Source organism: Lissotriton helveticus, chromosome 2_1, assembly GCF_964261635.1.
Source record: "Lissotriton helveticus chromosome 2_1, aLisHel1.1, whole genome shotgun sequence".
In the NCBI taxonomy this organism is placed as follows: Eukaryota; Metazoa; Chordata; class Amphibia; order Caudata; family Salamandridae; genus Lissotriton; species Lissotriton helveticus.
The window spans coordinates 1,795,374,058-1,795,388,044 of NC_136059.1; the positions used below are offsets into that span (position 1 = coordinate 1,795,374,058).

At 48.7% G+C, this 13,987-nt stretch overlaps 1 protein-coding gene across 17 annotated transcripts in view; it reads right to left on the reverse strand.

The window, feature by feature from the left end:
* The window catches only part of CAMK2D (calcium/calmodulin dependent protein kinase II delta), an 805,387-nt gene that overhangs the window by 103,059 nt on the left and 688,341 nt on the right, over window positions 1-13,987 (reverse strand). The gene's annotated exons all lie outside the window — the stretch shown is intronic.

Consider the following 13,987-nt stretch of genomic DNA (forward strand, 5'->3'; position numbering starts at 1 on the left):
ATCGACACAGATGCATTATCCACCTTGTAAGGACCAGCCAGCCTGGCCTGCCGCAATATAATGTCCCGGTCCCTGAAGTGGAGTAGCCGAGCTATCACAGGCCGGGGAGGTCGTCCCGGGGCAAGAAGGCGAGCTGGGACCCTATGAGCTCGTTCCAACGTGTAGAAGTGCGTCAAACCTTCAGGGACCACCACATCTCGCAGCCAGGCCTCCAAATACGCAACCATGTCGTCTCCCTCAATATTTTCGGGTAAACCCACCACGCGGATATTGTTGCGCCTGTTGCGCCCTTCCGCGTCAGCCGCTCTCCTTTCCAACTGCTGCACCCTGCGGGTTAAGTCCTCCAACGTGGCATCCGACACCTTCTGGGCCGGTTCCAATGTACCTATTACCAGCTCTGCGGCCTTGACGCGGTCAGCAAGCTTGTTATGGTCCGCTTTCAAAAGGCCAAGGCCCGTGGAGACCTGGGCGATGTCCTGGCGCAGCGCCTCTCTCGTGTCCCCTATGGCTTTAAGAATTTGGTCCATTTGTTGTTGTTGCAGCCCAGCCGCCCGGTCGCCCGTCTGCTGCAGATCATGAGCGTCAAGAGAATCCTCCACTTGGTCCGGCGGCGCCGCGCCCGCCCCCTTCCGCGGCTTCCCCATGGAGACTAGCCGGCGACTGCTTCGACGCCAAATACAGCAGGGCCAGCCCAACGTGTCCTGCAAGGAAGGCCAAAGTTGTTATCCCGCCGGCAAACCTGGCGAAATGGTGGAGTCGCACACAATGAAGGGAAAAGAAGGGAGGGGGCAGCCAGCAGGCTCCGCCGGTCTCCGGCCCCCGACACCCCAACAAGACTCCCTCAGTTCCGCGGCCCAGCAGCCGCCAGCCCAAGCCACCAGCAACCTCACGCCGCTCCAGGCCTCTCCTGATGGTCGGCAGGGCCCAGGGCAAAAGTCCAGGGTGTCAGCAAAGTGGGCCCAGATCCCCACTCAGGGCCAGAGGGCCGGCCAGAGGGCCGGCCGAGGCGTCCTCAGCACCCCCAGGCCCGCAGTCTGCGGGGCGGCACCAAGATCACCGCTGCCAAGGTCCGCCGTGGGCCACAAGGGGGCCCCCGAAGACAATCTCGGGCCCCAACGAGCACCGCCGTCAGATTCGCCTCCACTGCCCGGCAGCACCGCAGTCAGAGCAGCACCCCCCAGCACCAGGCTGGCGTTCCTCACTGGGGACGTTGCAGGATCCGAGCGCCGGTTGGCCCACGGCTCCGCTCACCGCTGACGGCTGATGGGCGCCTCCGCTCCCGAAGTCCCCCCGGGCCGCTCCGCAGCACCAGCGGTCCGGCACTCCTCGTTCCGGTGCCCAGCTTGCCTGTCGGGGTCCCAGCGGGTGATCTCCCGCGATCGGGGCAGGATACCCACCAACACCGTCCTCCGGGCGCCTGCAGCTGCACAGTCTCCGGCGGCCCCGCAGAAATCGAGGCCGGGGATCAGCCGCAAGATGTAGGCCCAAGTAAAATGGCCGGCGGCCGTCTCCTCTGCGCCCTCCGGAGGCCTCAGGCGTCTGCAATCACGGGACCCAGTGCACTCCAGATCAGCGCTAGGGTGTCCCGCTACGATCAGGAAGCAATCCCGGGCGGTGGCGCCGCCAGGGGGGTCAGTTAGCAGGATAATCACCGAGACCGACCCGGAGCTCAGGGCTCAGGCGTCCATGCTCGGCGGTGTCGTAGCCACGCCCCCCTGGACTGACCATCGATGCGTCCACTTTACCTTCAGGACACCCACCATCCACAGACACCAGTACCTGCTCCCACGAAGAAACTGGACCAGAATCACAGACGACCAGCTAACCTCATCACTCAGCATTTCCACCACAACCATCGTGGAAAACGACAACCCCAACACCGCAGCCAGAACCCTGCACAGATGGATCTCCGACAGCACCAGCACCATAGCTCCCCTCAAGAAAAACAACACCCAGGCCAAGAAAGCTAGATGGTTCACCACCGAACTTCGTGAGTCCAGACGCACTTGCTGCTGCCTCGAAAAGGCCTGGAGGAACAGAAAATCGACAGAAGCCCACAACAATTTCAGAGCCACAACCAACACCCACCACCAACTCATCAGAAAAATTAGGGAAAAAGCGATTTAAGACAGAATCTCCACTCATTCACACATCAGCAAATAACTTCATCATCATCAAGGAGTTCGGCCAACCCACCAGCGAGTCCACCGAAATCCCTCCCTCACAAGACCTCTGCAACTAACTCAGCACCTTTTTCCACCACAAAAATAAGAGCATCTGCGACAACTTCGACGAAGACAACCAACACACTGAACCCTCACCAACCACCCCGACACCCTGAAGCCAGCGATCAACAACTGGACAGACCTCACCACCGAAGACACACTGAAGACGATTAAGTCAATCCACTCCGGGGCCCCCACGGACCACTGCCTCCACCACATTTTCAACAGAGCCGCCGACACCATCGGACCCATGCTCTGCCACACCATCAACCTCCTCGTTCCCTGGCGACTGAAAACACGCAGAGATCAACGCCCTCGTGAAGAAACCCTCAGCAGACCCCACTGACCTAAAAAACTACATACTCATCTCCCTGCTTCTGTTCTCAGCGAAAGTCATTGAGAAAGCCATCAACAGCCAACTCGTCACATTAATCGCAGAGCACAACATCCTCGACTCCTCCCAATCCGGCTTATGAAAAAAACACAGTACGGAAACCGCCCTCCTCGCTGCAACAGGCGACATCCGTACCTTACTGGACAAAGAAGAAACAGCAGCCCTCATCCTCCTCGACCGCTTAGCGGGATCCAAGACAAGGCCCTCGACTGGATCCGCTCCTTCCTCTCCGGCAGAACACTCCCCTCTTTACTCTAGGACCCTACACCTACCACCTGCGGAGACTCCAGGGGTCCTACCTCAGCACTACACTCTTCAACATCTACATGGCTCAACTCGCCCCCATCGTCAGAACCTACGGACTCAACATTGTCATACGCAGACGACACCAAACTCATCCTCTCCCTATTCAACAAGCCCAACACTGCCAGACAACTTTCGAGAAGGCATGGAAGCCGTCGCCAAATGGATGAAAAACAGCTGCCTACAACTAAACACCAACAAAACAGAAGTACTCATCATGGGCCCAAACCCGGATGCCTAGAACGACACATGGTGGCCCCCCGCCCTTGGAAGCCCACCTACCCCAATAGACCATGCACGCAACCTGGGAATCATCTTGGACTCATAGCTCAAAATGGACCGTCAGATCTACTTCCACACCCTCCGCCTCCTACGTAAGACCTTCAAATGGATCCCCCTCGAACACAGAAAGACCGTCACTCACACCCTGGTCTCCAGCAGGCTCGACTACGGCAACGCACTCTATGCCAGAATAAACAAAAACCTCACCCACAAGCTACAGAACATCCAAACGCCGTTGCAAGACTGGTCCTCAACCTGCCAAGACACTGCCACATCTCCCAGCACCTGCGCACACTCTACTGGCTCCCCATCAAAGCTGGAGTCACCTTCAAGATGCTAACCCACGCTCACAAGGCCCTCCACAACACCGGACCAGCATACCTGAACAGCCGACTCAAATTCCACACACCCCCAAGGACCCTACGATCAGCCTAGCTCTCCTACGCCGTGGTCCCTCCGCACCAGAAAGACCAGATCGGGAGGCCACTCCTTCTCCTTCCGCGCGGCCAGAGCCTGAAACGACCTTCCACTCCACCTCAGACAGATAACATCGCTCCCCATCTTCGCAAGAAACCTCAATACCTGGCTCTTCGACAGACCCCCTCCTTGATGGACTGGAACCTGCGACCCTCCCCCAGCGCCTTGAGACCCTTACGGGTGAGTAGTCACGCTTAATAAAAAACCTGATTGATTTGACTGAAGACTGTACCTAAAAAACAGCCATAAGTAGGATACAGTGGGTCATTTCACCCCACTCCAAGCCCTGGTGCTAGTATGTTAATAATAGTTAACTCCTTGATACTAATGCCTTTTTCCTCTGCAGGTCGATGTCCGAGGACAAAGACATGAGTGAAGAGATACATGCATAAAAAGGGTAAGCCTATCAAGCAAATGAGTGTACCCAAGACTAATGGACAAAAGTTAACCACGTTAATTACACTACGGACACTCTGTTAGAAAGTACATTTCATATTTTGTAAGGAAATCCACGACTATCTGATGAAAAATTTGAACCAGTGCAAGTACAATCCGAGACAATTAATTTGTACCATTTTGCTACTGGTCTAATGTGCAATGAAAGAAACTGGTTTTGCTCCAGCCCTTATCACAAAAAAATATTTGTGTGAGCGCAGAACTAGGGAAAAATAATTGCGAAAGGTGCATGAACAAGATTGCAGAGCAGTGAGATGCTCCTCACCACCACTCCCACCATCCACAGCTACTTGGCGACCTTAGATAAGTGAAGCACCAAACTAAATGCTTCATGTCCCATGGCAGCATGGATCGGGGTCTACCGCCGTCCCCGTACTTCTTTGCGGTACCCATGGGCCAGCGAGGGACCACTGGGCTGGAGGAAGCTGATCGCGGTGGAGTTCCTTTACATGGTAGCCACACCGGATAAGAGTGTGCCATGCGGCTGAGGGCCAGCGGGTTTTGGCCTGCGCTGGACGACTCGTGACGACTAGGCTGCAATCGAGCAACTTAGGACTGCCATGTAGAGGCGCCCAGAGGGGATGGATTGCCCGGACAATGTGAGGAGCAGGCAGAGTGCAAGAATGGGCCCTCACTGTATTGAAGGGCAGTGTGGATACCTGCCTACGAGCTGCACCCCAGGCCTCCTGGAAGGTGCTGAACCTGATGTGCTGCAACTCTGCTCCCTGGGTGAGGATGGAGGGTTAAGTGGCTGGTGCTGACTGAGGGGCTGCCTAAGTTTACACTCCCACCAAAGGGAAAACGGCACTCAGAAGAAAGCAAACACCCCTATGGTGAGCAATAAATGGAGGAATAGTACACGTGGCAATGCGCTAGAGTCTCGAAAGCCCAACTAGGACTGTACTCAGAGCCTGACGAGGGACGCCCAGCATCAGGTACTGTGCTCAATAAACAGGGGCCCTCACCACGACCTCTAAAAGGAAACCTAAGGCAAAAGGTGCTCTTTTGGTGTATCTCGGTCAGAGTCAGACGCAGCGGAGTGACACCCCAGGCCCAGCGATGGCGCTGACAAATTCGAAGCTCCTGGATAGTCTCCAGCCAACCTCTGAACTGACTTAGGTACTCAAACTGCGAATCTCGCACTGATGTTGACTTGGTGGCAATGAGTTTTGGATGCAGAGACATGCTTGGAGTCTGCAATGACAGCCCACACCGGCGTTAATGAAGATCCGCACGGCTATGGAAAGCCACCTAAAGTCGGCCTTGGATAAACTTTAGGAAAATGGCTTGCAGAGAGAGAACCTTCACCTGCAGGGCCTCAGTGAGGAGAGTTTGGACACTGGTCTGGAATACTTTGTCATAACGATGTTCTCCATGCTACTGGGGTATGGCCACCCTGAAATAACAATCAACCAGATTTATCGCCCCCAGTGCCAATCGCAAAAGCCCCCGGTACGCCATGATACAATTTCACTATTATTTGGGAAAGGAGAAGGCTCTCCAGGAGGCCTGTAAGGTAGACAAAGTGAGATTTAAGAACTATTCCTGCACAGTCTTACAGAATATCTCCCAAAGCACGCAGCAGTGTCGGCGACCTTTGTGTCAGCGATACAGAGACTTAGAGAGGATGGCATCCATTACAGATGGTTGCACACCTACAGCCTCTCTTTTGAACTTATTGGCAAGCGCCATATGGTCACGGAGGTAGAACCAGTTGCCAACTCGTTGGGCATAGACAGAGATACACTGCCATGCCGCCCTCACATCTCTAGCAGTGGTACTGGGCAGTCTTGGTAGAGGCAGGAGAAATCGGTGAAACAATAGGAGGTCCATTGACCTGGCTGCTGCCTGTGTGCTATGCAGGCCCTTTGATTAATTCTTATCAAATAACCAGAGCCCGGAGCCGCCCAAAGGTTTCATTGCAATGGACACTTAGGCAGGACCCCTTGGAGATCAAGGTCGACTCTGGTCTCACCAGGTGCCAAACTGTGGAATGTGGTCGAGGAGAGTTTCCTGTCACTTGCGTCTGGACTCTGCTGGAACCCTGGGGTGGCGGAGGACCCACCCACCCATGAAGGGGGTCTGAAAAGGTCACGGATTGTTCCACGCTCTATTAACGGGGGGCACTCTGCAAATCCCATGCTTCGGGGTCATAACTGAGAATAGGTATTTATGCCCGCAGAGGGACTTGAGAGCCTTTTTCCTTTACCTGGGATGGATATTTAATGTGGCCAAATGGGGCAGAAGGGAGACCCACAAATTTTCTTCTGCAATCTGGATCAGTTTTGGTAGAGAGCCCTGGATAGGGTGCCCAAACCTGGCGCAGAGAGGGACTTCCTGCCCCTCAAAGGGGTATCTGCTTGTGGGGCGCAGTGCTACTAAGCGGATGTGCCCCATGAATTTGCTGTGCTCTAGTTTGACTAATGTTCTGTTTTTTTCTAGTTTTCACTATGATGGGGGAGTTGTTCGGGAAGAGAGGGAGATGGGTTCACCGGGTCCACTACACTGACAGCTTTTCATTGACCATTACCGCTCTCACAGAGGCACACACCACTTGCACAGTGCAGTGAAATGCTACAGATTGTATCACTTAATGGGTGGGGTTTGAATTCCCCGAATAATCTGGAGGCTATAGGAGGTGCACTGGGGCGCCACGCACCCGATGTTATTTGCTTATAAGAAACTCACCTATTACGTGTGGACCAGGGTAAGTTGAAACAGCACATACCCCATAAGCTACCAATCCTCAGCCAGGAGGAGTAGCACTATATCTAAAACACAACCTTCTCTTGACAGTATTGGCCACTATTTATAACCCTAACTCAGCACAAGACTCTTACTTCATACATTTCTTGGAAACATTTGTGAGAGTCGCCCAAGGTGACATTCTGACTGGGAACTTTTATGTGGTCTTTGATCAACACCAAGAGAGGGAGGGTGGACAAGCCTCCCACTATGGCACTTTCTCTGTGCAGCGGCTATTGGGAGAGATGGGCCTGCGAGAAATATGGTGGTAGCTACACTTCACCTCAAAAGCCTTCACTTTCTAATCACATGTACACTGTACACATTCACGGATTGACTATGTACAGCTAAGTAATGTTTGGTAGAAATGACTTAAGAGGCAGAAAGAGGGCGTGTATCTGTCTCGGACCGTGCCCCGGTCACAGCATGGCTTCATCTTGGTCGGTGAAAGCGGAGGTGCCACTGTAAACTAAACCTATCCCTTTTGAGAGGCCCAGTCATTAAAAGTGAAAGATAATGGGGAGAGGTGAGGTGTTGGCTCCCAGGGTCTGGGACACATTTACAGTAGTTATCAAGAGTCCTTTCTTAGTAGCGGCAGCAGCAGAACGCAAACTCCTCAAGACCTTGGAGGTCCAGAAACTTGAGAATGAAATTCGGAACTTATAGGCTGAATACTTTCAGGGTCCATTGCACAGCACTCAACATCTACGGGCGAACTATGCATGCATTACACCAACAAAGCGGAACTCTCTCTACTCTACCTTCACAATCGCTCTTACATCTCGCCTGACAAAGTTGGAATCCCTTTAGCCAAGCTCCTCTGGGGAAAGCCAGAACAGGAATATGTTAAAGAAATGTTAAACCTTTCTGCTGCATCAGTCCAAGAAGACACTGCCAAACGCGACAAATTCTGCTCCCTTTATGAACACCTCCATACACGCGTGGCACGCTTAAGGGATACTTTTTTTTTTTAAGATCGTCTATGCCTCCCCAGACTTGGAGGCTCAGCAAGACTCTCTGGAAGGCCGATCCTTCCTAAGAAGTTATGGTTGTGATCCGAACCAAGAAACTGAACAAAACTCTGGAGCCAGAGGGGCACACTGTGAGAGTCTATAACATTTTGGCCCCACGGCTGATCCGCAGACTCCACGCTCTTTTCAATGACTCTGCCACCAGAGGTACGGTCACTCCATGAGCGAGACTGATCGTGGTGATACATAAACCCCATACAGACAACAAAAGCTGTGCATCCTATAGACCCACAACCCTTTTGAACATAGACACCAAGCTCTATACGAGATAACAGCGACTTGCTTAAAGGAGGTCCTTCCCACACTAATAAGACAGGACCAGAGCCATTTCATTCCAGGTAGGCAGGCTCATGATAACATAAATGGCTATTCATTTGGTCAGGAAGGCCACCCTTAAACAGATCCAAGCTATACTATTATCCCTCGATACCGAGTAGTCTTTTGTTTGGATAGACTGGAACATTTTGCATTTCACGCTTCAATAAATGGTCATGGGTCCACCCTTTCTTCTCAGGATACTCTCCTACTACCACCGGCCCACCATCTGAGTAGCTTTCAACAAACAAACACCTTTCTTTTCCTCTTTGGATCTCTTAAGGCACAAGACAAGGCTGCGCCCTGTCACCCCTTCTATTTGCCCTCGTTATAGAACTGCTGGCATGTTCCCTTTGGCAGACGGCTGATGTTTCATGGCCCCGATTTGGACTGAGAACATGTAAGATCTCCCTCTTTGCTGACAACATGGGTCCAAAACTAGGCACCTCATGCACCTCACTCCCGGTGGTGGTAACGTTACATGAGATCTTCCGAAAAGTCTCAGGCTATAAGATTAATTTCAATAAGTCCGAAATTCTTTACCTGACACTGAAGGCTACCAAGGTTGCGTAACTGTCCACCCTGCATCCTCTATCAGTTCCCGGCAAGCGTCAATCTGATACCTTAGAGTCCAGCTAACTCCTCGGATTGCCTAACTATTTCAGCCTAATTATCCCCTCTCATTACAGCTATCACTGAAGACCTCCAGAAATGGGGGTGGTTTACGGTCTTCTGGTTGGGCAGAATGAATGCTTTCCTATTGAATATGTTTCGGCGCCTTCCTTATTTATTTCAGACCCTCCCGATCTGGGTAGAGCACATGTAACATCAACACAAACAAAAAAATCTACAGAAATAGATATAGGCACAACACGGCCGTGGATCCAAAATAAGTTCACGAATTGTAATAGTGACAACTTGGTATACCTGATTACATGTCCCTGTGGCCTGAAATATGTGGGGATGACCACTCGTAAGATCAGAGTGAGGATATCGGAACACAAGAGCACCATCAGGTGCAAGAGGCAAGCCACTAAACTGACGAATCACTTTCTTGAGGCACGCCATCCATCCACTGCATTCCAGTGGACTGTGATCGAACAGCCCAATATCCCATCACATATCACTGACATAGGCAATTATCTTTTTTTGAAAGAACAAAAGTGGGTATTCAAATTGGGCACCAACCTTGTTGGGCTTAATGATGACATACCATGGGCTAGTTTATGATTTCTTCTCCAGCTACTGATTTCTTTCCTAGCCTAAGCTGTGATTGTTGTTCTGGCTCTACTGCGTTCATAGACCCGAGACATTATACATATCACTTCCGTGTATGCCATCCATAACCTGAGACACACGGTTTGGTAATATTTGTCCTAAAAATACTTAGTAAAATACCCAGTATGATAACACAGGGCGCGAACTCACCACTCACAGTCCTTAGAGCTTATCTCTATTACCGTAAAATAGTTAACATCTAACAATAAGTGTGACATAGGTAACAGTCACGCGATGCAAGGATATGCTTCACTAAACTTAGCGTGCGCTGAGCCGGATTGCTTAGATACCGATTGAATAAACATGCCAAGAGTTCTTTTTGTTTGTTTACTTTTTCGAACAACGAGAATACTTCACTTCCATTGGTTTATAATCTAGCCAATCATGCCTCACGCATTAACCCACGTGACGTGCATCTGACCAATAACGCTTCTCGTTATATACGTCAGCTCAGGCAGACTCCCCCACCTCCCCGATCGGCTCAGACGCCGACACGAAGTACCGACGGAGAGGTGAGATGCGTGTCCGTGCGTTACTAGCGCTGCGTAGAATATATGTCTGCATGTACATATAGCGGTGAGATTCATTTGCAGGACTGAGGGCTTTTCAAAATACTAGAGCTAGCCCGAGCACTGTGGCGCACAATTAACTTTCTGCTCTCCCAGCAAGCCTTAATATCTATTCTCTGTTGGGGTGCGCAGTATGACTAAGTAATGCCGTAGTAGAGAGTTACTTTGATAAACCACGATAGCTCAGTAGATTTCTTTATAAGGCTAACTTCGGCATGTGAGTGGAATATTAGATAACGCTTTTGGCGCTTTTTTGTGACTGTCTGACAACATGAGATACAAGTGGCTTTTTTCAGCTTTGCTGTTTTTTGCCCCTTGTTACAGAGCGGTGCTTCCCCTTTTACCCTGAGCCGTGGCCAGGTGGGGTGAGGTCTATACATCTTCCAAGTGGTGTAAGATGTTAATCTCCTTTGGCTATTTTGACAATTCGATCTGAGGTTGAGATTCTGGCACTATATAAGATGACTCTATGATTGTGCCTGCGAGAATTTTATTTTCCACTAGGATTATATAAGTGTAACGAAGTAAGTGTGTACAAGTACAGGAATGCTGTGTTTCGTCTATAAGACTACAATATAACAACTTCATGTTTTCACTATTTCTAGCAATATCCAACTTGGAATGGTGAAATCACCGATACAGACATCTAGTGGATACAGGTGATCTAAGTATCGAGTTTGAAATTTATTCACTACTTTGAGCACTCTTTTTTCTTTAAGAGCACTAGTTCGTAGTAGCAAATAGTGTATAGCGGTCCTGATGAAAGCAATGACAACTCATGTAAACCATTGCAGAAACATGTTGACCCTAGAATACATCAGATGATCCAAGATTAATTGGGTTGTCCCTGTCTACTTTTTTAACATTGGTAGAGTGGGTAGCAACAGAATAAAGCTACGTTCAGCACCCCCTCATCCAATTTTATTTCACACACATTTTCTCTTGCTTTTTCACTAATTTTTGCACTACGAAATCAGTCCCCTTTCTTAACATCCTCTCCGTTGAAAAGCAAGACCACGTTAATCTATTTGACCATGAGAGGGTTTTTACAATCATAGCCCTCCATGAGAAATAGAATAGATAACATCATCAGTGGTCTTAGGAGGAACCCAAACGATGAAGGGCGGTTCCGTGTGGTGACTGATGGGCATCCTCATATGATCACCAGCTGGGTTTAATGTAAGGGTGACCCTTGTCTTTTTAATTTCTTAAGAAGTATGTTACTGGTAGTCCTCTGTAGATGTACATTTAGCGCTCTTTTTCTTGTTACTTCAGACCCTCTGACACTCATTTTCGTTTAGTATTGTTGGGGCCGTATCAGAGTGTGGTCTCTAAATCCCCTTTGACCCTCCATAAATGTATGTTGTTGTTACATCAACACATTCAACAAAAAGCACATTCAACAAAAACTCATGTCATATATATATATATATATATATATATATATATATATATATATATATATATATATATATATATGGGGCACGGCCCTCTCGCGCACTCATCATTCAAACTAGACAGGTGGGCGGACTTGTGGTTCCCAGTGTCCCTCACTATTATGCAACTGCACAATTGTGGCCGGTGGTGGAGTGGTCAACCATGCTCTCTGAGAAAAACTGGTGGAAAATGGACCACATCAACAATTTAGAGAGTAACGCCTTTCACGAAGTCACAGGGGAAAGGGTTCAGCCAAACCAATCCAAAGGTTTGTTGTTAAAGCCCGATCTTTCGCTATGTTAAAGCTTAATTATCAACCCAAGAACAAAAATAAAACTCCCATGTAAAAAACATTCCAATTTTACTCCAAACACAATATTTAGAATCTCATAGATATTTAATAAAAATACACAAAATCCTATTAGCATTTGTTGATATAATTGATCATACATTGGATCAAATACTTTATCCATAACATTTGCTGGACCAAAAGTGTTCAAGTGTTGATTAAATATCTATGAGATTCAACATTTTGTGGTTGGAGAATAGTTGCTTGTTGTTTTTTAACATTGATGTTCTATTTGTTGTACTTTGGCTGATAATTAAGCCTCCATATAGTGAAAGATTGGGATTTAACAAGTCCAAGTCAAATGAACCATGCTATTGTCCGCAGACTGCTGTGTAATTTGGTGTTGCTGGAGAGCACCACAGACCTAATGCTCATCTTGGCACCCTGATCGCTATTAGACTGTGGTCATGGGATAGGTTTGGTTCCTTCAGGGGCTAGAATCCTACCTTCTACACACACATGCCGATTCACTGTTATCCTATATTTCCTCCTGCATTTGATGAGCAGGCTTTCCTTTGCTGGAGTGAGGGTGCAAAATTATAGCTGATCTCTACAAGGCAACCATAATCAAAACCATACCCCAATGCCAGCACAATTACAACCTTCCAGACTCGGAGCTGCCACGCTAAATGAAACTCTTTACTTGGATTACCCAACCCAAGACACGTGCAGAAGCCGGAGCCACCAGACCCAAAGCTGCATTTGTACTACAGTTCCCCAAACTATTTGGCACATGCGGCAAAATATCAACGCTCCTTCTAAAACAAGAGGCCTCACAGGCCCGATGACATTATGGGGAATGGAAGTGAGTGCTCGGGACTCCTATAGACTCTAAGGGATGGGATAGATTGCGCAGGGACATACAATTCTCCTTCTTGTCCACCTACAGTCCGGTGACTCACTAGAAAGTATGACTTGGGTGGCAATACACCCCTGAGCGCTTACACCACTTGTATTGTAACACATCATCTCGGTGCTGGAGGGGATGTGGCACTATAGGGGACACATATTGTGGAACTGCCCAAAGATACAACCATTCTGAGGAGGGATGGCCTTGCTGCTCTGCGAGATCTTGACCTTCCCTGTCAACCCGGAAACTAAGCTCTAGGATGAAAACCTAGACACCTGATAGGCCTGCTGAAGGCAAAGTGGAAAATGTGTTTACAATGTTTAGGGGCAGCAACACTCACCATAGCACATAACTGGAAAAAGCCAGACACCCCTCCATTTATTCAGTAGAACGGACGTCTATGGACGATGATGGACATGGAGCACTGGATGAGCAATGTACAAAGCTCTCATGACATTCGAGCACCAATGGAAACCCCATGTCACATATTTGAGTGAAGAGAGACCTATTCTGGCGCTCACACCATGATGGAAAGTGCAGTACTTCTTCCACTGATAGTCCAACGATTTTCCCCACTGTAAGGAGATGTTGAACCCTACTTTAAGTCTATACGGCCCTTTGAGATGGGACTTGGTACCTTTTTGTTCTTGGGACAGACAGAAGGGGGGGGGGTGGAGGGTTAACCATGTGGCCTTTCCGCCATGCAACTTGCTCGACTCGCATCATACTCTAACTGCCTGTGCATGTTGGGACTGGTTCTAGCTCACTTGCAGTTCATATTTATTACTTTGTACTATATGTGCTATGGCACACGGTGTTGTACTTTTTATTAATGAAAACTGCCAATAAGAATGTTTAAAAATCATTTTGAAACTAACACAAGAATTACTTATGAATTAATTTAAGTGGGTCATACTGATAAAATAAACATTTTAAAAATTCCAATCCATGAACAATGCTTTTCTTGAAAAAGGCATTTTTTTGTCTTAAAGAGTAGAGTAAATATGTTCACTCAATTCTATCAAGTGGAAGATAAAATAAAGGCAGAACTCGTTTATTCCACTGCACATCACTCAGGCATCAAAAACAAAGCAAATGATTTTGCTTTTGATGCGTGTGTAATGTTGTAAATATAATAACACCTCCCAGTCCACTGTATTTCTCTTTTGAATTCTCCTATTTTTCATATATTAATAGATCTACGATTTAGCAGCCAACGTGTTTCTTACAGAAGGGGACGTTTCAATCCCTTCCTGTTACCTGCAATACCTAGTAG